Genomic DNA, 24461 nt, shown 5'->3' with positions numbered 1-24461 from the left:
TGGTAAATGGATTGTGTCAAATTAACTGGATATATTTTTTGATGAGATTACAAATTTGGTTGATAAAGTTTATAGCGTTGATGTAATATACCTAGTCTTCTGTAAGGCATTTGATTTGGTATTGCACGACATTTTGATTAAAAAATTAGAAAGATAGAAAATTAACATGGAACGCATTAAATGGATTAAAAACTGGCTAACTGATGGGTTTCAAAATGTAACTGTAAACATGGAATCATCATAGCATATGTTTCCAGTGGTGTCCTGCAAAGATCAATTTTTAATCAATGAGCTGATCACAGATAAAATTTGCAGATGACACAAAAATTGCAGGAATGACAAATAATGAAGAGGACAGGTCAGTGATACAGACCGATCGCTTGGTAAACTGGATGCAAGCAACCAATATGCGTTTTAATACAGATAAATGTAATGGTATTAACCTAGGAACTAAAAATGTAGGACATACAATATGGGGGACTCTATCCTGGGAAGAAGTGACTCTGAAAAAGATTTGGGGATCTGACCGCCAAAAGCTGGGACTGGATATCAGGGGATGGATCACTGAAAAATTGCCCTGTTCTGTTCATTCCCCCTGAAGCATCTGGCCCTGGCTGCTATTGGAAGACAGGAAGCTGAAGTAGATGGACCATTGGTCTGACCCAATAAGAACGGCCATATGCTACCAATTGAGCTGAGTAACTGGTGCAATGGGAATACCGTGTTCAGCTCTGGTGCCCACAATTCAAGAAAGATGTTGATAAACTGGAGTGGGCTAAGAAGAGCCATGAGAATGATTAAAGGATTTAAAAAAGCCTTTAAGTGATAAACGTAAGGAGCTCAATCTACTTAGCTTAACAAACGGATGGTTAAGGGGTGATTTAACAGTCTAGAAGTACCTACGTGGGAAACAAATATTTAATAATGGACTCTTTAATCTAGCAGAAAAAGGTAACACAATCCAATTGCTGGAAGTTGAAGGTAGACAAATTCAGACTAGAAATAAGGGGAAAGAATTGTACAGTGAAGAGTTATTAACTACTGGAACAATTTACCAATGGTCATGCTGGATTCTCCATCACTGACCATTTTTAAATGAAGGTTGAATTTAAAAAAAAAAAAAGATATGCTCTTGGAATTATTTTGGGGAAGGTCTTTGGCCTGTGTTATGCAGTAGATTAGATTAGATGATCACAATAGTGCCTTCTGGCCTTGGAATCTATGCAAGTTTCTCCAACTATGACCGTTCTTTTTTCAGATAGGAATGTGCTGTGTTGTGCATCTGTTCAGTATGTAAATAGTAACTGAGTTTATAGACATACTGTACCATAAGCTTGAATGGTTGACAAGCTTTTCCATTCTTAAACCATGGTAGCAAGCGAAATTTTTCAAAGCACAAAAACAAATGCTGACAGTTCTGAATGTTTCTGTCATAGCTAGAGCAGAATTTTTATTCAAGTATTTTTAAAAATAAGATTGATGTTGGACACCCATTTTGATAATTACCTGTTGTAAGCTAAATATGGCTTGGTTAAAATGTTTAGTTACACCCCAGAGTTATATACTTTTCTGAAGATAGTAAACCAAGCCCTGTTACTAATTAGCTTTAAATGGACATTACAGGCCATATTCCTCACACCCCTGGAGTGGGAGCATTGCAACAGTAGTATGCTTGGATCTCAGGGAAGGTAACTCACAATCACTCTGCAAGGACCACTCTAGCTACACCACAGAGCAGCACCGATGGACTCCAAATGAAGCCACATTAAAATCCTCTCCAGATGGGGGGAAACTGCAGGAAGTCCCCCCAAAAGGAGGCAAAATGGGACGGGGGGTAAAGATTCTCAGAGACTACAGACTACCCTTACCGCACTGTAATTTCCACCAGGGCATAAGGCTGAGGCCCAGACATCACCCTTTTTTCAAGCTGCCTGCTTACTGCCCATCCAGAAAGAGGAGTCTCACATTTTTCTCCAGGGATGAAGAGGGTTTCAGACTGCACAAGAAACAAAAATAGCTGCCCACTAGAGGCAACATTCCATGTTTGTTCACAAGGGACCCCTTTCCTCTTTAATTTGTGACAGCTGCAGCTTGAAATCACCAGAGCTACACTACACCTACGCTTAGAACACTACAGCAGCACAGCTGCAGTGCTGCAATAAATCCACCTCCCTCAGAGGCGGTAGCTAGTTCGACAAACACTGGATTGCTAAAAACTAGGAGAAATTAGTGTAAAGACTGGGGCTGATGAGTGCTGGAGAGAAATTCTCTTTACTTGATTGACTTAGGGCTGGTCTACACTGAAAACTTACATTGGCATAGCTACATCCCTCAGGGATGTGAAAAATACACACCCCAAAAAAAGATGTAGCTATGCCAACCTAAGCCCCTGTGTAGACAGTACTAGAATTCTTCCATCAACCTACCTGTCGCCTCTCAGGGAAGTGGACTAACTATAGCCACAGGAGAACCCTTCCACTCGTTGTAGTGTGGCCTTGTCTACACTAGCACTTATGCTGGCAAAACTTTTGTTGCTCAGAGGTGTGAAAAAACACATCCCGAGTGACGTAAATTTTGCTGGCATAAGCACTTGTGTGTATAGCGCTATGTTGGTGGGAGCTATCGCTGCTCGTTTAGGTGGTTTTATTATATCGGCAGGAGAGGTCTCTCCCATCGACATAATGAAGCTACAGAAGAGCTCTTGTACTGATACAGCTGTAAGCTTTAAGCGTAGGCTAACCTGCAGCTATGCTGCTATGGCATTTTAAGTGTAGACATAGCCTAAAATACATGAAATCACAAAGAGGAGGAAGGGTCAGTTAAGTAAAGATTAGTGAAACACCTTCCCTCTACTTAAGAAAAAAAATATAGAACCCTCCCATTATTGCACCTCTAACCTACACTCTATTTGATGGGTGTCTGGAAGATGTATCCAGCGATATGTTACAACAGATGCTATGACTGACAGAACAGGAAAAGATTAGGATAAAAAGTTCTAAAAGCTTAATAGAAAATATTTTACAGAGTTGCCATGAAAATTCAAACACATATAAAAAGCAAGAAAAACTTTTTACAAATTTTGCTGCTCTAACTTACATTTGTTCAGGAAATCCCCCCTCCCCCATATTTTGTGACATGGTATAACAAATGCAAACATTGCTGAACTCATCATTACTGTTGCCTTGAGTATAGGAAAACCCCCAACCTTTTGCCATCAAAGCTGTTTCTAGATTGAGTCATTTGCTGGTAAATAGTATAGCATGTGCTAACACTGTAAGGAAGGAAATTTGGAGCTTTTCCTGTGCCATTGTTCCTCTCTTCTTTAGGAAAGGAAAGCTTACTTTACCTAATCTATCAACAAGGAAGCCCATGAGAACTAGCAAGTATCAGGTTTCAATATACTAGAATATGATTATGCATAGCCTTACTTTGCATATTAATTACCCTCACGTTTTTGATGTATACCCATCTTTTTTCTAATGTTCACCATGTTGGTCTCTCTAACCTATTATTCTAATGGCATTCATACTCTTAAAATTAAGCATCTGTAGGGGGTTCCATTACAACCTTTGTTTTCAGTTTAGAACTGGCAACCCTTCTACTAAAATTAACCTAACTTGAAATGGTTCATTTTGAGCATTACCTTTTATTCATTTTAAAACTATTCCTTTTAATTTCTCTAGACTCAACTTTACTCTAGAATTACCAGAAAAAATTAAAAAACAAAAACAAAAAAACCATCAAATTTTTATTTGTAAGAACAGGTTAGATAAACATCTGTCAGGGATGGTCTAGATCAGCATTTGTCTACGACTGATCTGCAGACCAGCGCTGGTCCCTTGGATCTCCCTCCCTGACACAGTTTAGGAAGGCAGCAAGCTTGTCCCGGGTATCAAAAAGGTTGAGAAACACTGTTCTAGATAATACTTAGTCCTGCCACAGCACCGAGGACTGGACAAGATGACCTACTGAGGTCTCTTCCAGCCCTACATTTCTAGGATTCTTATTTTCTTTCTCTATATTATGTTCTCACATATTCAAGGCCACAGTAAACTGGGATAAACTTGTCTTTTAGATCTAGGTTTTCATCTTTTCTCATTGGAAGTTTTTCTATTACTTTAATTTTTGTTCCCCTTTTCTGGACTTTTCCCATTTCTATGTCCATTGTGAGATGTGATGAACAGAACTGAACACTGCATTCAAGGTGAGGGCATACATAAGTTCATCAATCTATACTTTACCTCTCAAGTGTCTTCTGTTAAAAAAGCCAAGGGATACATAAATGCTGTTGCTTTACTTACACATAACAATGTATTATTTGCAGATACAACTTTAAAGTGGAAAGGTATTTTCACTGTCAATAAATGTATCTTGAAATTAGTAATAAAATAATCCCATCCTCAAAAAGAGTAAAATCAACTAGTTTAAGTATTGTTTATGTTAAATCCCTTGAATCTGTTCAGAGTGTATGCTTCAACAACAATTTCTGATGGAATAAAATCAAAGAAATACAAAAAATAGGTAAGCAGGGACCAAATATATTAAAAGGAACAGAACAGGGCAGATGTGCCAGAGGCACCTATTTATACACCTTTCAACATTGAAACAGTTAATTGAGAAATCTAAAACTGCATCATAATAAGTTTTCATTCAGACCTACCCTACAGAAAACATAGCGTGATAAGTTAACGTGTGGCTGACGTATGTAGAATATACAATTTATTTGAATTGTGTAACATGCCAATTAAAATCAGTAATCCAAAACTTGTATTCTGGGTGGCACAATCATTCTGCTTGCCGGGCAAATGACAAAGAAAAGTCTCTGGTAATATTTCTAGCTACATCTAGGTAGGAGGGTCTATACCACTACAGCATACTCAGTTCCAGAACTGGAATCAAATCCAGGATTCTAGAGTTTCAATATTCCTCTGCTGTCCAGTGAACAGCTGTGAATACCTGTGTAGCACCTTCCAGTTCTAGTGGCTGGTCCACATAAGGCTATTGGGGCCCACTACTGCCATCAGTTAACTCAGGTTAATTGGTAACATAAGAATATAAGAATGGCTATACTGGGACAGATTGATTGTCCATATAGTCCAGAATCCTGTCTTCCATCAGCAGCCTGGGCCAGAAACTTTGGAGGGAATGAACAGAACAGGGCAATTTTTCAGTGATCCATCCCACCATCCAGTCCTAGCTTCTGGCAGTCAGAGGCTGATTTACTCCCTTCTTCACTCGAGTCTGGGTGAGAACATGGAATAGCTAAGGGCTTGTCTACATGGGGTGTTAGTGCACACCACCTGGGGTATAAATTCCAGTGTGCGTCAGCATGTCACACACTAATTCTTTGTGCCGAGCCTGCTGATGCACACTAAAAGTTCCTAAGTTCCCAAGCGGGGACACAGTTCCATTTCAAATAGTACTATGTTAATGTGCACTCAGGAACTTTTAGTGTGGGCCAGCAGGGTCCACACAGACAATTAGTGCATGACACTCTGGCACGTACTAGAATTGACACTGCATCTGATGCATGCTAAAACACTGAAACAATCCCTCAGATCAAGGAGGGGCTGTACAAGGAGATCTCACTAGAAAACAAACAGTTCATTTATTTAGTACATTTCAGTTTTCAAAAAGCTAAATTCTTAACAAAATAAATCATTTTCCTAGGTTGAGACCCTTCAAAAAAAGTGAATTTTATACCCAAGTTATATATTTCTGAAACAATGTAAAAACAGTGGCTATATAATACTTACAAAGTCAGTAAAACAAACTTAAAACCATAGCCAAGGCTTTTAAAATGTGTTTACCATCCAGTAATGATGCAAATACTAATTCAGATATGTTTCAGAGTTTGTTCTTGAGAGGAATCCTTATATGAAACCAGATGCTGCAATAAGTGTTTTTGAATGCTAAAATAATCAGACCAATCCTCTCTCGATGTATTATTAATCTCCAATTAGACATTATTTCAGTTCCTCTAGCTGTTTCCCACCAAGGATGCAAGCAGAGAAAGGCATCATGGCCTTGTTACAATTCTCATGCCAATGCTTGTCTAACACATGCTCTATTCCAGGAACAGTTTCACTCAGTTTTATAGTCGGAAACTAAACTTTCAATCTAACCACACATTCATGATGTACATTCATGTACATTAATGTGACACACACAAACATTTAATAACCTAAAAAACTAAAATTTCTACAAGTAACTACCTTGAAGAGGTCTCACTTTCCAGACTATGGACAACCACTGAGTCAGGTGCTTTCATCGTGCATCAAAATTTTCGCTCACAAGAACTAAGGCACCTAAAACTCATTACTTTTAAAAATCTAAAGCAAAGTTAAAATTTCTTGATTTTCCATATAAATACTCCTATAGTATGATCTGCACCATTTAATACAACAATACATTTTTATCAAAAAGAAAAGGGGCAGTAGTCTACTCAAATAATCATACTCCTGATTTCCTAGAGTAACAGAAAAGGAGATTTTGGTTGTAACCTTGTAACTTTGCCCCTCCCCCCCTTTTTTTCCCCTCCTCCTCCAAAATCCATAATCATGATAGAATCTGGACTGCTACTTCTTTTTTGGGAGCAACAAAGCACCACTTTCGAGCTGGTTGTTAGCTTTTTAACCATAAGTAACTGTCCTGTGCCGTTATAAGAATGGCCTTGTTCCAGGATCGTCTGCTCTTCCCAGGAGAGGACTGACATGTTGACAAATGTAACTAAGTGGACAATTTGTATGCAGCTATTAGATATTATAACGTAGTTAACAGTTAAGACAAAAAAACCTTCAGACTCAAAAAGAACTTTTAAAAATCTGTGCTAATTTAAAAGCATTTAAAAGCTTCTTAGGTAATACATCCTATTAAAATCAATTCTACTATGAAGACACTTTTGCTTCTTAAATAATTAACAAAGCTGCATTATTAGAATAAGAGGTAGCCTCTTTTGAAGGCTTACATGTTGAGAGTCAGGTAGTTTTAAAAGGTAGCTATTTATGTATAACAAGAAAACGAGAGTTAAGATCTAAACATTCAAGGATACTGAAATTTGATATTAAAAGTTTTGTTCGTAAATGAAGCAGTTGCCTAAATGATATTGTAGTTGTCACTGTTCACACATTCTCACCTTCTAATTACTGGAATTTTGTTGAACCACATATCAACTGTGAATAGTAATACAGTAATTGGTGGTGGGGGAGGGATTTTTTAAAGGCAAAACTGGTAATCTGATGTTCAAGTAACTTCTTTTTTTTTTTTAAATCTTGATATCTTTTTGGTCTTCAGAAGGTGCAAACTGCAGAGGATTTAAAAATTAACTGTGAGATATTAGCTGTAATACTCAATCTCAATTTTACATTTTAACTTTCAACACTGAGGAACAAATATTTAATACTGGGCTCTTCAATCAAGCAGAGAAGGTAAAATATGATTCAGTGGCTGGAAGTTGAAGATACACAAATTTAGATTGGAAATAACATGTACATTTTTAATAGTGAGAATAATTAACCATTGGAACTTAGTAAAGGTCATGGTGGATTGATTCTCCATCACTGACCATTTTTTAAATCAAAATTGGATGTTTTTCTAAAAGTTAAGTTCTATGGCCTGTGTTATACAGGAAGTCAGACTAGATGACCACCATGGTCCCTTCTGGCCTTGGAATATATGAACTCCTGCAGTTTCAAATGGATACAAATTGGTCATCACTTGCTTTTCTCAACTTACGTAAAGCACTATTAAAGCAGTTGCTGTGTTCCATCCTAGAATGCTACATTTCCAATGGAAGATTACAATTTATGTTAAGAAATCACTTTAAGTACAAATATTCCAGTCTAAGAGATTTGTTTTTTTAAATCAAACTGATGGAGGTGACAAAAGTTGTTTTACTTCTTCCAATAACTATTTGATTACAAAGCATAAGTCAGGTGATCAGGCAGAATGAAAAGAAATCTCAGCCATGAATACTGCATCATCTGCAGATATGATTTTGAATCATTTAATAATGAACTCCAAATGTTGACTAACCACAACAGAACTTTTAAAAATGTATATAATTCCATTAAGACTCCAGAAAGTGAAAAGTATTGCATTAATTCTCTGTTAATATTGCAAGCACAAAGCTTAACTCGGAATGAATTAATTTGAATACAATCCCCACTGTACTGTCTTCTTGCTTGACAGTTCTAGTGATTTCTAACAGTTGCTGCATTGATGTAAGTTTTAGTTATTAAGAAGGCTTTTCAATAACTTAAAAAATAGTCTTTGATGCCAAGCTATGAAGTATCTGCAGTGGGCTACACAGAATTAATTACATCTCGAGGTTCTGGTAAGACAGAACAACCAAATTTTACTCGGCAGTTTTTTACTCTTGTGATATACGAAGTTATCTAGCATTCCTTTGAAGGAATTATTTTCTTGTAACTCACAGCATATTTTTTAGAAAGATATCCAGTCTCAATTTAAAGATTTCAAGTGATGATGAATCCAGAACATCCCTAGGTTAACTGTCTTCTCTAAAAAAGTGCCTAAAGATCCAGGATGAAAACAATGGTTGACAGCCTTGCCTCAGACTTTAAGGCTAGAAGGGACCATCATGATCATCTAGTCTGACCTTCTGCCATCACAGGCCACAGAACCTCACCTCCCCTCTCCCCCCCACTCCTGTAATAGACCCAGAACCTCTGGCTGAGTGAATGAAGTCCTCAAATCATGATTTAAAGACTTCACATTACAGAGAATTCACCATTTACATTAGTTTAAACCCGCAAGCGTCTAATGCCCCATGTTGCAAAGGAAGGTGAAAAACACCCAGGGTCTCTGCCAATCTGACCTAGAGAAAAATTCCTTCCTGAGCCCAAATATAGCGGCCAGTTGAACACTGAGCATTTCAGCAAGACCCAACAGCCAGACACCTGGAAAAGAATTCTTTGTAGTAACTCAGAGTCCACCCCATCACAGGCCATTGGGGAATATTTGCTACTAGCAGTCGCAGATCAGCTACATGCCGTTGAAGGCAGTTTCATCATTCTATTCTCCAATAAACTTTTCAAGCTCAGTCTTGAAGCCAGTTAGGTTTTCTGCCCCCAGTACTCCCCTTGGAAAGCTGTTCCAGAAATTCACACCTCTGATGGTTAGAAACCTTCATCTAATTTCAAGCCTGAACTTGTTGATGGCCAGTTAATATCCATTTCTTCTTATATCAACACTGGCACTTAAATAACTCCTCTCCTGCCCTGGTATCTATCCCTCTGATGTATTTTTAGAGAGCAATCATCTCCTCTTAGCTTTCTTTTGCTTATGCTAAACAAGCCAAGCTCTTTGAGTCGCCTATTATAAGGTAGGTTTCCCATTCCTCCGATAATCCTAGTAGCCCTTCTCTGCACCTGTTCCAGTCTGAATTCATCTTTCTTAAACATGGGGGACCAGAACTGTATACAGTTTTCCAATGAAGTCTCACCAGTGCCTTGTATAATGGTACTAACACTATGCTTCTCTAGCACAACAGAACCCTCTACAACAAAGCTAAAGTTTGTCTGTGGGTGATACAAAATTTTCCTGGGGGCTAGTCTGAAGGCTGGTCTACTCTACATAGTTAAATTGACATAAGGCAGTTTACATTGACCTAATTATGTCAGTATCTACACTACAACCTTCCTCCCCCTGATGTAAGTGCCCTACAACACTGACATAATAACTCCCCCTCTATGAGAGGCACAAGGCTTATGTCACTGTAGTTAGGGCCACTCAGTGTCTGTGTAGACACTGTTACTTACATAGGCTGCTAGCTGTCTTGTCAATTTCACAGCAGGAGCCATGAAATCGACAAGGAAGCTGGGCAAACTAGAGCTCAACTGCCCAACACTCCCCAGGAGAGGTGAGCAGCTGGATCCTGCTCCCAGCTGGGAGCCGGGGCAAGGTGACTGGGTTGCACTCCCTACCCTCTGGCTCCCAGATGAGAGCCGAGACAAAAAGCCTGCGTGGCTTCCCCCCACCACTCCCATCTGGGAACATTGGGCCTGTCTTATCAATTTCACAGCTCTATAGAAAAGAATCCAGTATTACACAGAATTTAATAAATGTTCCCCATTATAAGTAGAATACCTGAAGAGAGGCAGAAACAAAAAAGTGCATGATTATGGAAGTGGTAAGAGTGATCAAGTCAGAATCAGAACTGAACTGATGCCTCAATGTAGTGTTAGAGTGTACTATACTACTGGAATAGCCATCTTTTTGGTATGACAAAATCAAGCTCCTGCTCACACCACCCGCACCCTTTATCATCATAAAATATTCCACAGAACTTCATGCAAGACCAGAGAGGTAACCTGGTGTCCTGCCCAAATTCTAAATTAATTGAATATTTATCATCCTTAAATTGCTCCTGAAGTTGCAGGATATAGTATTTTTTAACTGTTGCCCTAAATTGTTCTGTCTTGTTGCTGTGAACAAACTATTTACTTTAAAGTAATTCTGACGTGACAAAAGTGCGCAGTTCTTCCTTTCTGGAATGCAATGAAATGCTATAAATACCTACTCCAGGGCAAGGAGACAACACACATGCTAGTTCAAATAAAATGTTTTGTTGACTGAAAGTTACCAGTTACTCTTACACTCACCATGTATATTGCTGCATCAAATGGTGTGAAGCAGCACAAGTAGTGCAAAAGAATTAAACATTCTGCAGAAGGGAAGGCTACCTATCTTACAATGAGCAGCTTGATGAGCTTTGCATACAGACAAAGCATTAGAACAACAGTGTTGTTAATGCGGGTCAGTGGAAATAGCAAACTACAGCAGTGACTTCCTTTCAAAGCCACAGCCCTAAAATGCTCCTCCTCCCTGGTTCTATAGACCATGGAGGTCCTTGGCCACTCTCACAATTTGTGCCTGTACCAGTCTGACCCTCCAGCCAGGTAATAAATCATTGTTGAGGAAAAATCATAGTAAAATGACACACTGAACTAAGCCATTCTATATCATGTTTCCTCAGGGAGCAGATTAAGCATACAGGATCCTCAGACATGTCCTGTTGTGAAAATGTAATCAGAAAGACTGCCTATGTAAAAATAACAGAATTAAAGGGACTTCAAGAGTTCATCTAGTCCGTCCCCCTGCACTGAGGCAGGATTAGTCCTTTTAAAAATGAATAATGATTGGGGGAATATGGAAGGATAACAGTATTGTATTTTCTGTATTCCAGATCTAACACAATGTATGTTAATGTATGTAGCAAAATACATTTTTGCCATATTAATTCCTCTTGAAAACTTCAGCATGGTCTCTTGATAAAATGCTCCATATGAACACAATAGTCCTACTGATGATGTAAACAAATGGCTAAAATATTTGACCTTCAAGAATATAACAGCAAGAGTAACATATTAGTCACTTTGGGACCTAAGAACGTATAGAATTATGTACCCTCAACAGCACACACTGAGGCTGAAATTCCATTGTGGGGCTCTTGTGATGTCAATCCATAAAAGTGTTTGTTTGTGGCACTCAGTTTGTGTAAGCAGAACCCTCAATGGTCTGTTTATGACTATTTTCAGTGAAATGGTTGGTTTGCTGGATTTCAGTCTAGTATACAGATTACTTGTTTAACTTTTTTTTTTTAAACCCCAAAACATATAACACCTCTCTTCCTCACTACTTAGAAATACTACTCCAGCTAATCCAAATTGGACTTATGTTTGGTTTTATTTAAAAACACCTACTTCACGGCTTTCAAACACAGCTTTAGGATTGGAGTGGGGATTGGCATCAATGAGATAAGGTATTGATTCTGAACCTTAAGATACCACACAAAATCTAAAACGCTGAAAATAGTCAGAGACAGTGCACATAACTGAAGAGAAATATATAAAAATCTGTGAGCATAATTTAAAGGTAATATCACCCTACCCCCAAAAGTTGACATTTTTAGATTGTTTCACAGCACAGCCAGCACCATCACTGATAACAGCAGTAATATCTACACCAACTTTGCCTATATTAAGGGACTGAGAGTAGATAAGAGATTTTCCCTACATGCAAATCAATCAGATTTCTACAAGTAAGCATTCATCAACCTGGACCAATAGGTTTCCCACTGCTGAGTGCTGCGGTGCTCCAGCATAGATCTTCTGATTGCTTCTTTGCCCATTCAGGGTAAGAGGTGGCTAGAGTGCGGAAATTGATAAAACTGCCCAGCAGCAGCACAGCCCTCTCGTGCCCCATGAAACCCTTCCAATCTGGAGGGGGAGCACTGACCAGAGTAGGGTCATAGGCGTAGGGCTCAAGAGATCATAAAGGACACACTGTCTGCCCTGAGCATGGCGGGGGAGTAAAAAATCCTAAACTCCTAATATTGGCTGATCAGCAAGGAGCTAGGTCAGCGGTTCCCAACCTTGGGGTCCTAATGATAAAAAATGGGGTCACAAAGATGCTCGATAACTCCCTGTCAGAAGCATTGGGCAGCACAGGGCGGGGTTCCAGCTCATTCAGGGCAGCAGCAGTGCTTGCTCGGCCAGGCCACAGGCAGGCAGCCTCACTCCTCCCCTTTCACTTTGTGTCCTCCCCACCCACACACCCTCCTCGCCACGGTGAGTCCTGGGCACGTCGCAACACCCAGCAGTGCCCGGATAGGGGCGGCGACCCTGGAATGGGGAGAGTCACTTCTGGGGCAGGAAGAGAAGGAGAGACGGGGTGTCCCAGTGCTCAGTGTGGGACTGCCTAGGGCAGGAGAGATGGGGGTGTCACAGTGCTGGGTGTGGTGGGGCTGCCAGGGACAGGAGAGATGGGGGGGGGCGGTCACAGTGCTGGGAGTGGGGCTGCCTTGGGCAGGAGAGCAGGGGAGGGGATGTGGTCACAATGTTATAGCCTAAGTAAGATAAATGAGAACAGTTATTGCAAGGCACTAAAGAGGTGCAGCACAACAAAACTTGCAGCCCAGGGGGAAAGGGATAAGGTGGCTTTAAGTCATTTTGTATCCTCAAGTGTCTGGGCTGATCTGGGAGCCAGAGTCACCCATGGCAAAACTGAGACAGCAGCGGGGAACAGCCTACATTATAGCAGTCTGTTGCTGGATACCTATACAAAGCAGTAATGCCCAGAATCTTTGCAGTGTGCCCCCTTCCCCCACTTATAAATCTCAATTTAGCAACCGTGAAATCTAGGGCTGTTTAACAGTATGACCGCACAGTAAATATAATCCACAGTTAAAGCAAAAAGTAATAAATGTCAGATAAATGGATTTAATAGCTATTTTAGGCTTCGTATTCAATGTTTTATATGTTACATTTTTAAAAAATGTTTAAATGATTTTAAATGAAAAATATAAACAACATAAGCATTGCAATGCCCTGACTTGTCTGCTGAGGTCACCAAAAATTTTCAGTGTTTAAATGGGGTCACATTGAGTAAAAGGTTGGGAACCCCTCAGCTAGGTAGTGAAGGGTGGTGGAATCACCCTGAAAACTGTAACTAAAAGTTTCTATAATCTCCCAGTGAGCAGCCACGGGCTTTACTGTAAGAAGCCTTTTTCCTGCCCTGAGATGGGCCAAGAGGGGTGGAAAACTCTGCCTTGGCCTGTTCCAGTTGATCTCAAGTAGACCTGTACACAACTGGTCTTTTTCGTTTGTGAAAATGTTTGAAGAAGTCGCAAATATTTTGATTTTGTTCAGTTTTTTAACCATGTTTGTTTTTTGATAAAATTTTCCATTGGGAGGTGAAGGCGGATGATGTATGTTAAAAAAAGGCAAAGTGGAAAAAGCCCTACTGTTTCACTTCTCCACATACTTAAGTCTACTGGAAAAAGTGGAAGAGGAAGTGGAAGAAAAAAAAGTCAACTCTCACTATTTTTTCCCCACTGGGGGAGGTGGGAATCAAAGTATCACACTCTTTCTCTTTAAAAAGCATTTGGAAGCTTTTTGGATTGGCTGTGCAATCTTAATTCAACCCCCTTGTGCATGGGCATTATGATGTAATTTTTAATCAGATGATCACATGCTCATTTCCACAGGATCCCTGCTTCAAAAAGTGCACAGGATGGACAGTACTCTGGCAACAAATCAAGGTCGTACAGTGAGTGATGTTATCTGTAGGACCCCAACTCAAACTCGAAGTCAGAAGGTGTCTGGTGAATGAGGCAGGGGACTGCAGGAAGGGAAAGGATGGTTTTGTAATTAAGGCAGTTTGAATGCCACCCCAGATTACTGGTTTCTATCCTTGCTTTGCTTTAGAGTTTCCTCTGTGATGCTGGGCAAGTCACAAACCAAATCGTGGATAAGCGGCCACTGTGTGTTCCTCATTTTCTAAGTACCCAGCTTGAGAGAGACATGCAAATCAGACCTCAGAAATGCTGAGCACTCACACATGCAACAGAGATCAATGGGAGCTCTGCGCCAAAACGTGTAAATGCTGTAAAATCCTAAGTACTCTGAAAAATCAGGCCCAAGATGTCAAAAGTGTTAACAAATTTTGGGTGCCCAATTTGAGACAATTTTGGTTTTGATTTCTGTGCCTCAGTTCCCTTGGGTACAATGGGGATAACACTAATACCTCACCCCACAGGGGTGTAGAGGTGATGAATTCATTAATGTTTGTAATGAACTAAGATGCTATCATGAGAACTCCATAAAAAAAAACAAGAGAAAATGAATAATTCTGTATTCAGTGCAGGCAGGGTTTGAGTGATGTGCAGTGAATAATGCACGGGACCACACACTGAATGATGAAGATAACATAAAATATTGAATAGCTGCTCACTCAGTGAACATTGTCCATCCTATATACTGAATGAGGCAGAGACCCAGTGGAAAAAATAGTATGTGATCATGTCATTCAAGACTTTGAATATATATGCACAAGGGGGCTCAATTTAGTTGAATGACCACCTTAATTTTGAAGTTTTCTAACTTTTGAGTTCTAAACTTTACAACATTAATGTTCTTTTAATGTAGTTTAGGCAATATAGAATTATAATAAAGGTTTATCCCAGCGTCTGATATGGATGTTCAATTCCACTGAGGATAAAAAAGATTATGGCGAAAAACTCCTTGTATAAACACTGAAGAATTGAAAATTCTGAACCTCAAAGAATGAAATAATACAGAATCCTCTGTATGAACAACCACTCCCTGCTGATGACTTCAAAAGTGGGAAGAGATTTTCCAGCCATGGACTGAGAGAAGATTCTCATTTTAACATTAAAGACAACTATATATACATCTTTTCTTTATCTTTACCTCCAGGGCAGGACAAAGTAAGTCTGATAAAAGCACATACTCAGACAGAAAGGAAGAATGCATGTGAAGGAAGCTACAGTGGCTCCAGAAAATATCTACCATTTAATGGTTTCCCTAATCACACTTCAGAAATATTTCTCAACTCAGTGGTAAAATTAGTCTAAAACAGTGGTTCTTAACCTTTCCAAACTACTGTACCCCTGAAGCCTGAGTCCCACCCCCACGGGGGCTGAGGCATGTAACTTAGTTTCATGGCGCCCCTGTGGCTCCAGGCAATTGCCTTTCTTGCCACCCCCAATACCAGCTCTGCACTTGCGACCCCTCTAAACCCCCAGGTTGAGAAACACTGGTCTAAAAGGATATTTCCCTATTATCTTATAAAAACAAATTTCTACTGTCATTTTACTTTAGAATCATGGACTGCAGACAAAAACATACTACTTACTGCCTGAAAAAGCAAAGGGTTTAAAATAAACCTCACACATGCAACATTATATTTTTGTACTACACAGTTGGTGCCACATATCATTTTTCAATGAAGTAATGACTTAAATGGAATTTTCATTTGGTTTATTACTGCAATGTGAATTTCAACCCTTTCTGACTAATTGAATGGCTGCTGGTAACTAAAGTAGAATCTGCTTTTTGATAAATCCAGGACCTCAATTACAATCAAAGCAAAGGATCTTTATAAAATTCAATGTTCTCTATTGTGTTTTGAAGGATCTTTCTCTAAAGGATCTTCAGCTGACACTCTGGCAGTACAGCAACCCTTGACAAATCTATTTGGGCCTGATTCAGCAGTCCACTCATATTCAAAGCACTTAAGCACATGTTTAACCTTAAGCACATATTTAAGTGCTTTACCAAACAGGAATGGACTTATGCATGTGCTTAAATGTTCTGCTGAATCACAGTCCTAGGCCTCGCCTAAATTAGGTTGGTATAACTACACTCAGCAGTGTGAAAAATCCACAACACTGAGCAATGCATTTAAAACAACCTAACCCCCAGGACAGAGAGCACTAGGTTGAAAGGAGAATTCTCCCGTTGACCTAACTATCGCCTCTTGGGGAAATGGAATACCTACGCCAATGGGAGAACTCCACCCATCGACATAGTAATGTCTTTAACTGAAGTGCTACAAACCACTGCAGCATTTTAAATGTTGACAAGCTTCTAGTGTCTATGTTAAGAATTAACGTACTCACTAAGGTAAATACTGTGGCAGAGCACTGCCTATGAACATTGCAGGAGCTTAGACTCAGGAGGGAAGGGACCATCTCAGGAGCTCTACAAGAAATGGGGAAAGGGAACCTCTTACTTTCAGAGTTCAGGAGCTTTACAGGACTTTAGGGACAAGGTACCTCTACCCTGCAGAGCTCAAGAGCTTCAAGGAATAAAGAGAAAGGTAATAAAGCCACATCCCACCCACTCTAATCCAGCCCAGAAAGCACTCATGTGAGACTTGGTCTACCCTGGTGGTGGCAGTTGATGGGAGATATGCAAGCTACAAAAGGAAGCTTGCGTATCTCCTACTGACATCCTTACGTTCATGTAGCACAGCGTCTTCACGGCACTGTGTCAACGGGAGACGCCCTCTCGTCGTCACTGCCTTACTCCTTTCGGGGAGGTAGATTAATGGAGTCGACCGGAAAGCGCTCTCCAATCGACTGAGCGAATCTACATAGACCCACTCAATCGATGCCACTGCATCAATCCTTGCTGCCGCAGCAATGAAGACATACCCTGAGAGAAATCTGGCTAGTAATGTGCTGGGTGGCATGTTGAAGGATACAGTAGAGTATTTTTGTACTGTATTAATCTGAACACAGGTGAATCTCTAATTTTTAAGTGTTGTCTAAAATAAATGATAGTCAAATGAAAATTATAGTTTTTATGGGGACAATATTTTATGAAGTTCCTTATAAAAATGCATTATATTGATACATATAACAAGTAAGTATAATCATAATGTCATCGTTTTATAAAAATACTATCAAAGAAGGCAGCTAAAAGAGGTAAGAATTACTTTCTAGATTTCTATTTTCACACACTATAGCCTGGAAACAGATTTTTCTTTTACCTTCTCCATCAAAAAGAGATGGTCCCTTCTACAACAATTTTACTCGGTTCCAAAATGTGTAGTATTTACATTTCATTTGCCTGATTCTCAGTATACTGGCCTCCTTCCTAGGATAATTCAATCTATTTTATATACACAAAGGAACATAACTGAGATTTAAGAAATCAGACCAAGTGATGTTTTCTTGGCAGGTTGATCCTTGGTCTGAGCCGTGGAACACAGACTCTGTCAGACACTGTGGCTGGAGATCTCTGTCCAGTGGGGGTTCTTGCTTCTGGCTCATATGCCGGGCTGAGAGACAATTTAAGTTGCAAGTCTCTCGCTTTTCTAGCCTGGGCTTTTAGGTTGTGGCAATGCGAGCACTTTTGTGGTATGTCTCTCTCACCTAGGCAGTAGACACACTAAGAATGTGCATCTGAGACCAATATTGAGAGACTGCAGGTGAGGTAGCGTTTAAAATTCAGAGAACTGGGCATGCCTCTCAGATGAGCATTTCCCCCCCTTTTTAAGGGAAAACTAAAACTCTACTCTAATGGTTACAATTGAAACCTAATTTCTATTGTTGGCCGGGGGGGGAGGGGGAGGAGGAGAGAGAACAGGTTTTGTTTTTTTGTGTAAACAATAAGTAAATGGGGATAGAAAAAACTAACTATATCTAATATCAAATAAGTCTAACTAATGAAAAGCTACACTAATTAGTTTAGGTACAAAGGCGCTGCTGGAAGCTCCAACTTGAGTCAAAAGTGGTAGAGAAGGAACTGAAAGGGAATTGGTTGCGCAGCACCAGATAACTGCCTGAAGCGGTGCAAGATGGAGACTGCGCATGTGTGAGCACAGGGGCACACAAACACCTGAAGTGGAGCACCCACAGGGACATCACTCGAAGAAGAAAAAACAATTTCACTGTAAACCCTGTGTGTTTGAAAACTGTGAACTGGGACTGGACCTTGAGTGATTGATAGATTGGAGGGTGAGGCTTTGAGCCAGGGAAACTGCTTCAAGACAGCAGCCTTATAAAAAAAAGCAGCAGTTGCGAACCAAGTGAGCTGCGAACAGAGGAGAAGCAAACAGAGGGAGTTCGCCTTGGGGGAGTTCCCACAGAGTTTTCGTCTTTCAGGCCTCTGTGAGCAGTAAATATAGAAGAGGCTCTTCGAAGGAAGATAACATGGATAGTGAGCGATCAGCCGCTGTGACCTGCACAGGAAGTGCCTTGTTCGTCTTTCTCCCAGAGGAGAAAAGTGACTTTATCTGCATGAAGTGCAAGCTGGCCTCCATATAGGAAAAGAAGGTTAAAGGACTAGAGACCCAATTGCCTCCAAGAAAATGAAGACTTTCTGGGTAGAAGGCAGGACTTGGTACTGCAGGTACAGCATGCTGAAGAAGCAGAGAAGGCAGTGTAAGGGGGACTGAAGAACAGGGAAGAAAATCGGCAGCATGTGACCTCCAGAAGAAGAAAGAGGAGAACCCATATATCCCCAATGCAGAGAGAGGACAGTAACCGTTTTCAGGACCCCTGAACAAGTACTACTGCAGAGAATGGTTTGAAAGTCATCTGAGGGAAGGGATAAGAAGGAGACCCCATCAATCGGAACACATAGGAAGCATTGTCCTAGGGATGGGGGTTCCACGACCACCGCTCCCAAGATGAGGAGACGGGTGGTGGTGATCGGAAACTTCCTCCTAAGGGGGACAGAGTCATCCATCTGCCATCCAGACTAGGAAACTCAAGTATGCTGCTTGCATGGAGCTAGAATTCAGGATGTGACAAAGAATCTTCCAAGACTCATCAAGCACTCGAACCACTACCCCTTCCTACTTCTCCACATGGGCACCAATGATATTGCCAAGAACGACCTTGAGCAGATCACTGCAAACAATGTGGCTCTGGGAAGAAGTCTGAGTCTGAGGTGCAAGTGGTGTTCTTGTTCATCCTCCCTATGGAAGGAAAAGACCGAGGTAGGGACCATCACATTATGGAAGTAAATGTGTAGTTACACAGATGGTGTTGGAGAGAGGGCTTTGGATTCTTCCACTATGGGATATTGTTCCAAGAAGGATTGCTAGGAAGAGATGGGATCCACCTAACAAAGAGAGGGAAAAGCATCTTCACAGACAGGCTTGCTGACCTAGTGAGGAGGGCTTTCAACTAAGTTTGCCAGGGGATGGAGACATAACCCCAGAGATAAATGGGGAAGTGGGCTACTAGGAGGAAGCAAAAGGAGAAAGGTGCAACAGGGGAGGCCTCCTGATTCATACTGAGAAAATAGGGCAATTGGCTAGTTACCTTAGGTGCTTCTACACTAACGCAAGAAGCCTGGGAAACAAGCAGGAAGAACTGGAAGTCCGGGTACCGTCAAGGAAATATAATGTGACTGGAATAACAGAGACTTGATGGGCTAACTCACGTGATCGGAGCACTGTCATGGATGGATATAAACTATTCAAGAAGGACAGGCAGGGAAGAAAAGGTGGAGGAGTTGCACTGTATGTAAGAGAGCTGTATGATTGCTCAGAGTCCAGCATGAAACTGGAAAAAAGCCTGTTGAGAGTCTCTGGGTTAAGTTTAGAGCCAAGAGCAACAAGGGTGAGGTGGGCATCTGTTATAGACCACCAGACCAGGAGGATGAGGTAGACGAAGCTTTCTTCAGACAACTAACAGAAGTTTTCAGATCACAGGCCCTGGTTTTCATGGAGGACTTCAATCACACTGACATCTGCTAGGAGAGCAATACAGGAGTGCACAGACAATCCAGTTTTTGGAGTGTGTTGGGAACAACTTCTGGGAACTGCTGAAAATGCTTGAGGAACCAACTAAGGGCTGTGTTCCTCTGGACTGCCTGCTCACAAACAGGAAAGAATTGGTAGGGAAAGTAGAGGTGGATAGCAATCTGGGCAGCAGTGATCATTAGATGGTCAAGTTCAGGATCTTGACAAAAGGAAAAAAAGCAGAGCAGCAGAATACGGACCCTGGACTTCAGAAAAGCAGACAAACTCCCTCAAGAAACTGATGGGCAGGATCCCCTGGGAGGCTAATAAGAGGGGGAAAGAAGCGCAGAAGGGCTGGCTGTATTTTAAAAGAAACCTTATTAAGGGCACAGGAACAAAGCAACCCGATGTGCAGAAAGAATAGCAAATATGGCAAGTGACCTGCTTGGCTTAGCAAAGAAATCTTTGGTGAACGTAAGCATAAAAAGGAAGCTTACAAAAAGTGGAAGCTTGGACAGATGACAAGGGAGGAGGAGTATAAGAGTACTGCTTGATCATGCAGGAGTGAAATCAGGAAGGCCAAAGCACAATTGGAGTTGCAGCTAGCAAGGGACGTGAAGGGTAACAAGAAGGGTTTCTATAGTTATGCTAGCAACAAGGAGGAGGTCAGGAAAGTGTGGGCCTCTGACAGAATGGGTGAGGCAACCTGGTGATAGATGTGGAAAAAGCTGAAGTACTCAATGCTTTTTTTTTTTTGCCTCTTTCGTCACAGACAAGGTCAGCTCCCAGGCCACTGCACTGGGCAGCACAGTATGGGAAGGAGGCGAGCAGCCCTCAGTGGTGAAAGAACATATTCAGGATTATTTAGAAAAACTGTGCATGCACAAGTCCATGGGGCTGGATGCAATGCATCTGAGGATACTGAGAGGGTTGGCTGATGTAACTGCAGAGCCATTGGCCATTATCTTTGAAAGCTCGTGGCGATCAGGGGAGGTCCAGAATGATTGGAAAAAGGCAAATATAGTACTCATCTTTAAAACAGGAAAGGAGGAGGATCTGGGGAACTACACTCAGCCTCACCTCAGTCCCTGGAAAAATCACTGAGCAAGTCCTCAAGGACTCCATTTTGAAGCACTTGGAGGAGAGGCGGGTGATCAGGAACAGTCAGCATAGATTCATCAAGGGCAAGTCATGCCTGACAAACCTGATTGCCCTCTATGATGAGATGGTTGGCTCTGTGGATGCGGGGAAAACGATGGAGGTGATGTACCTTGACTTTAGCAAAGTTTTGATACAAACTCCCACAGTATTCCTGCCAGCAAATTAAAGAAATATGGATTGGATGAACTGACTATAAGGTGGATGGAAAGCTGGCTGGAATGTTGGGCTCAATGGATAGTGATCAATGGCTCGATCTCTAGCTGACAGCTGGTATCAAGGGGGTCGGTCCAGGGCCTGTTTTGTTCAACATCTTCATTAATGATCTTATTGATGGGGTGGATTGCACCATCAGCAAATTCACAAATGACACTAAGCTTGGGGGAGTGGTAGATACACTGCAGGTAGGGATAGGATACAAAGTGACCTAGACAGATTGGAGGATTGGGCCAAAAGAAATCTGATGAGGTTCAACAAGGACAAGTGCACAATCTTAGGATGGAAGAATCCCAAGCACTGCTAAAGACTGGGGACTAAGCAGCAGATCTGCAGAAAAGGACCTGTGGGTTACAGTAAACAAGAAGGTAGATATGAGTCAACAGTGTGCGTTTGTTGCCAAGAAAGCTAACAGCATACTGAACTATATTAGTAGGAGTATTGCCAGCAGATCGGGGGAAGTTATTATTCCCCTCTATTCAGCATTGGTGAGGCCACATCTGGAGTACTGGTGTCCAGTTTTGCCCCCCCCCCATCTGCAGAAAGGATGTGGACAAATTGGAGAGTCCAGCGGAGAGCGATGAAAATAATTAGGTGGCTCGAGCACATAGAATCATAGGGCTGGAAGGGACCTTGAGAGGTCATCTAGTCCAGTCTCCTGCACTCATAGCACAACTAAGAAATATTTAGACCATCCCTGACAGGTGTTTGCTAACCTGCTCTTAAAAATCTCCAATGATGGAGATGCCACAACCTTCTTAGGCTATTTATTCCAGTGATTAACCACCCTGACAGTTAAGAAGTTTTTCCTAATGTCCAACCTAAACCTCTCTTGCTGCAGTTTAAGCTCATTGCTTCTTGTCTTGTCCTCAGAAGTTAAGAACAATTTTTCTCCCTCCTCCTTGTAACAACTTTTTATATACTTGAAAGCTGCTATCATGTCCTCTCTCAGTCTTCTCTTCTCCAGGCTAAACAAACTAGTTCTTTCAGTCTTGCTCATTGCTCATGTTTTCTAGACCTTTAATCATTTTTGTTGCTCTTCTCTGGAGTTTCTCCAATTTGTCTACATCTTTCCTGAAATGTGGCACCCAGAACTGGACACACTACTCCAGTTGAGGTCTAATCAGCACAGAGTATAGTGGAAGAATTACTACTCGCATCTTACTTATAACACTCTTACATCCCAGATTCTTGTTAGCTTTTTTTGCAACAGTATTACACTGTTGACTCATATTTAGCTTGTGGTCCACTATGACCCCCAGATCCCTTTCCGCAGTACTCCTTCCTAGGCGGTCGTTTCCCATTTTGTACGTGTGCAACTGATTGTTCCTTCCTAAGTGGAGTACTCTGCATTTGTCCTAATCACCTCAGACCAATTCTCCAGTTAATTCAGAACGATCTGGACAATAATCCTATCCCCCAAAACACTTGCAACCCCTCCCAGCCTGGTATCGTCCGCAAACTTAATAAGTGTACTCTCTATACCATTATCTAAATCATTGATGAAAATATTGAACAGAACCAGACCCAAAATTGATCCCTGTGGAATCCCACTCATTATGCCCTTCCAGCATGACTGTGAACCATTGATAACTACTCTCTGGTAACGGTTTTCCAACCAGTTTTGCACCCACCTTATAGTAGCTCCATCTAGATTGTATTTCCCAAGTTTAAGAGAAGGTCATGCGGGACAGTATCAAAAGTCAATATATACCACATCTGCTGCCTCCCCCCAATCCACAAGGCTTGTTAACCTGTCAAACAAAAGCTATCCGGTTGGTTTGACATGATTTGTTCTTGACAAATCCATGCTGACTGTTACTTATTACCTTATTATCTTCTAGATGTTTGCATACTGATTGCTTTATGGTTTGCTCCATTATCTTTCCAAGTACAGAAGTTAAGCTGACTGGTCTGTAATTCCCTGGGTTGTCCTTATTTCTCTTTTTATAGATTGGCACCTTTTTCCAATCCTCTGGAATTTCTCCAGTCTTCCCTGACTTTTTGAAGATAATCGCTAATGGCTCAGATATCTCCTCAGTCAGCTCCTTGAGTATTCTAGGATGCATTTCATCAGGCCCTAGTGAGCTGAAGACATCTAACTTGTCTAGAGTAATTTTTAACTTGTTCTTTCCCTATTTTAGCTTCTGATCCTGCCTCATTTTTGCTGGCATTCACTATGTTAGATGTCCAACTGCCATCAACCACCTTAATGAAAACTGAAACAAAAGTCATTAGCACCCCTGCCATTTCCGCATTTTCTGTTATTGATTTTCCTCCCCTCATTGAGTAACGGGCCAATCCTGTCCTTCGTCTGCCTCTTGCTTCCAATGTATTTGTAGAATGTTTTTGTGTTACCCTTTATGTCTCTAGCTAGTTTAATCTCATTTTGTGCCTTGGCCTTTCTAATTTTGTCCCTGCATACTTGTGTTATTTGTTTATATTCATCCTTGTTAATTTGCCCTAGTTTCCACTTTTTGTAGGATTCTTATTTGACTTTTATATCACGTAAGATCTCCTGGGTAAGCCAGGGTGATCTCTTGCCATACCTTCTATCTTTCTTACATAATGGGATAGTTTGCTCTTGTGCCCTTAATAATGTGTCTTCGAAAAACTGCCAACTGTCTTCAATTGTTTTTCCTCTTAGACCTGCTTCCCATGGGATCTTACCTACCAATTCCCTGAGTTTGCTAAAGTCTGCTTTCTTGAAATCCACTGTCTTTATTTTACTGTTCTCCCTCCTACTATTCCTTTATACCATGACTTATAAAGAGAGGCTGACGGAACTGGTCTTTAGTCTGCAAAAGAGAAGAATGAGGGGGGATTTGATAGCAGCCTTTAACTACCTGAAGGGGGTTCCAAAGAAGATGGAGTTAGGCTCTTCTCAGTGGTGGCAAGTGACAGAACAAGGCGCAATGGTCTCAAGTTGCAGTGGAGGAAGTCTAGGCTGGATATTAGGAAAAGCTTTTTCACTAGGAGGGTGGTAAAGCACTGGAATAGGTTACCTGGGGAGGTGGTAGAATTTCCATCCTTAGCGGTTTTTAAAGCCCGGCTTAACA

At 41.1% G+C, this 24461-nt stretch overlaps 1 protein-coding gene across 3 annotated transcripts in view; it reads right to left on the bottom strand.

Moving 5' to 3' along the window:
* MYO9A (myosin IXA) overlaps positions 1–24461 on the bottom strand; it is a 372546-nt gene that overhangs the window by 289684 nt on the left and 58401 nt on the right. The window lies entirely within an intron of this gene.

Source organism: Emydura macquarii, unplaced genomic scaffold, assembly GCF_026122565.2.
Source record: "Emydura macquarii macquarii isolate MOO-44397 ecotype Brisbane River unplaced genomic scaffold, CSIRO-AGI_Emac_v2 contig_1644, whole genome shotgun sequence".
NCBI lineage: Eukaryota > Metazoa > Chordata > Testudines > Chelidae > Emydura > Emydura macquarii.
The sequence above is the reverse complement of the archived record's forward strand: the minus strand, read 5'-3'. Positions and strand labels throughout refer to the sequence as shown.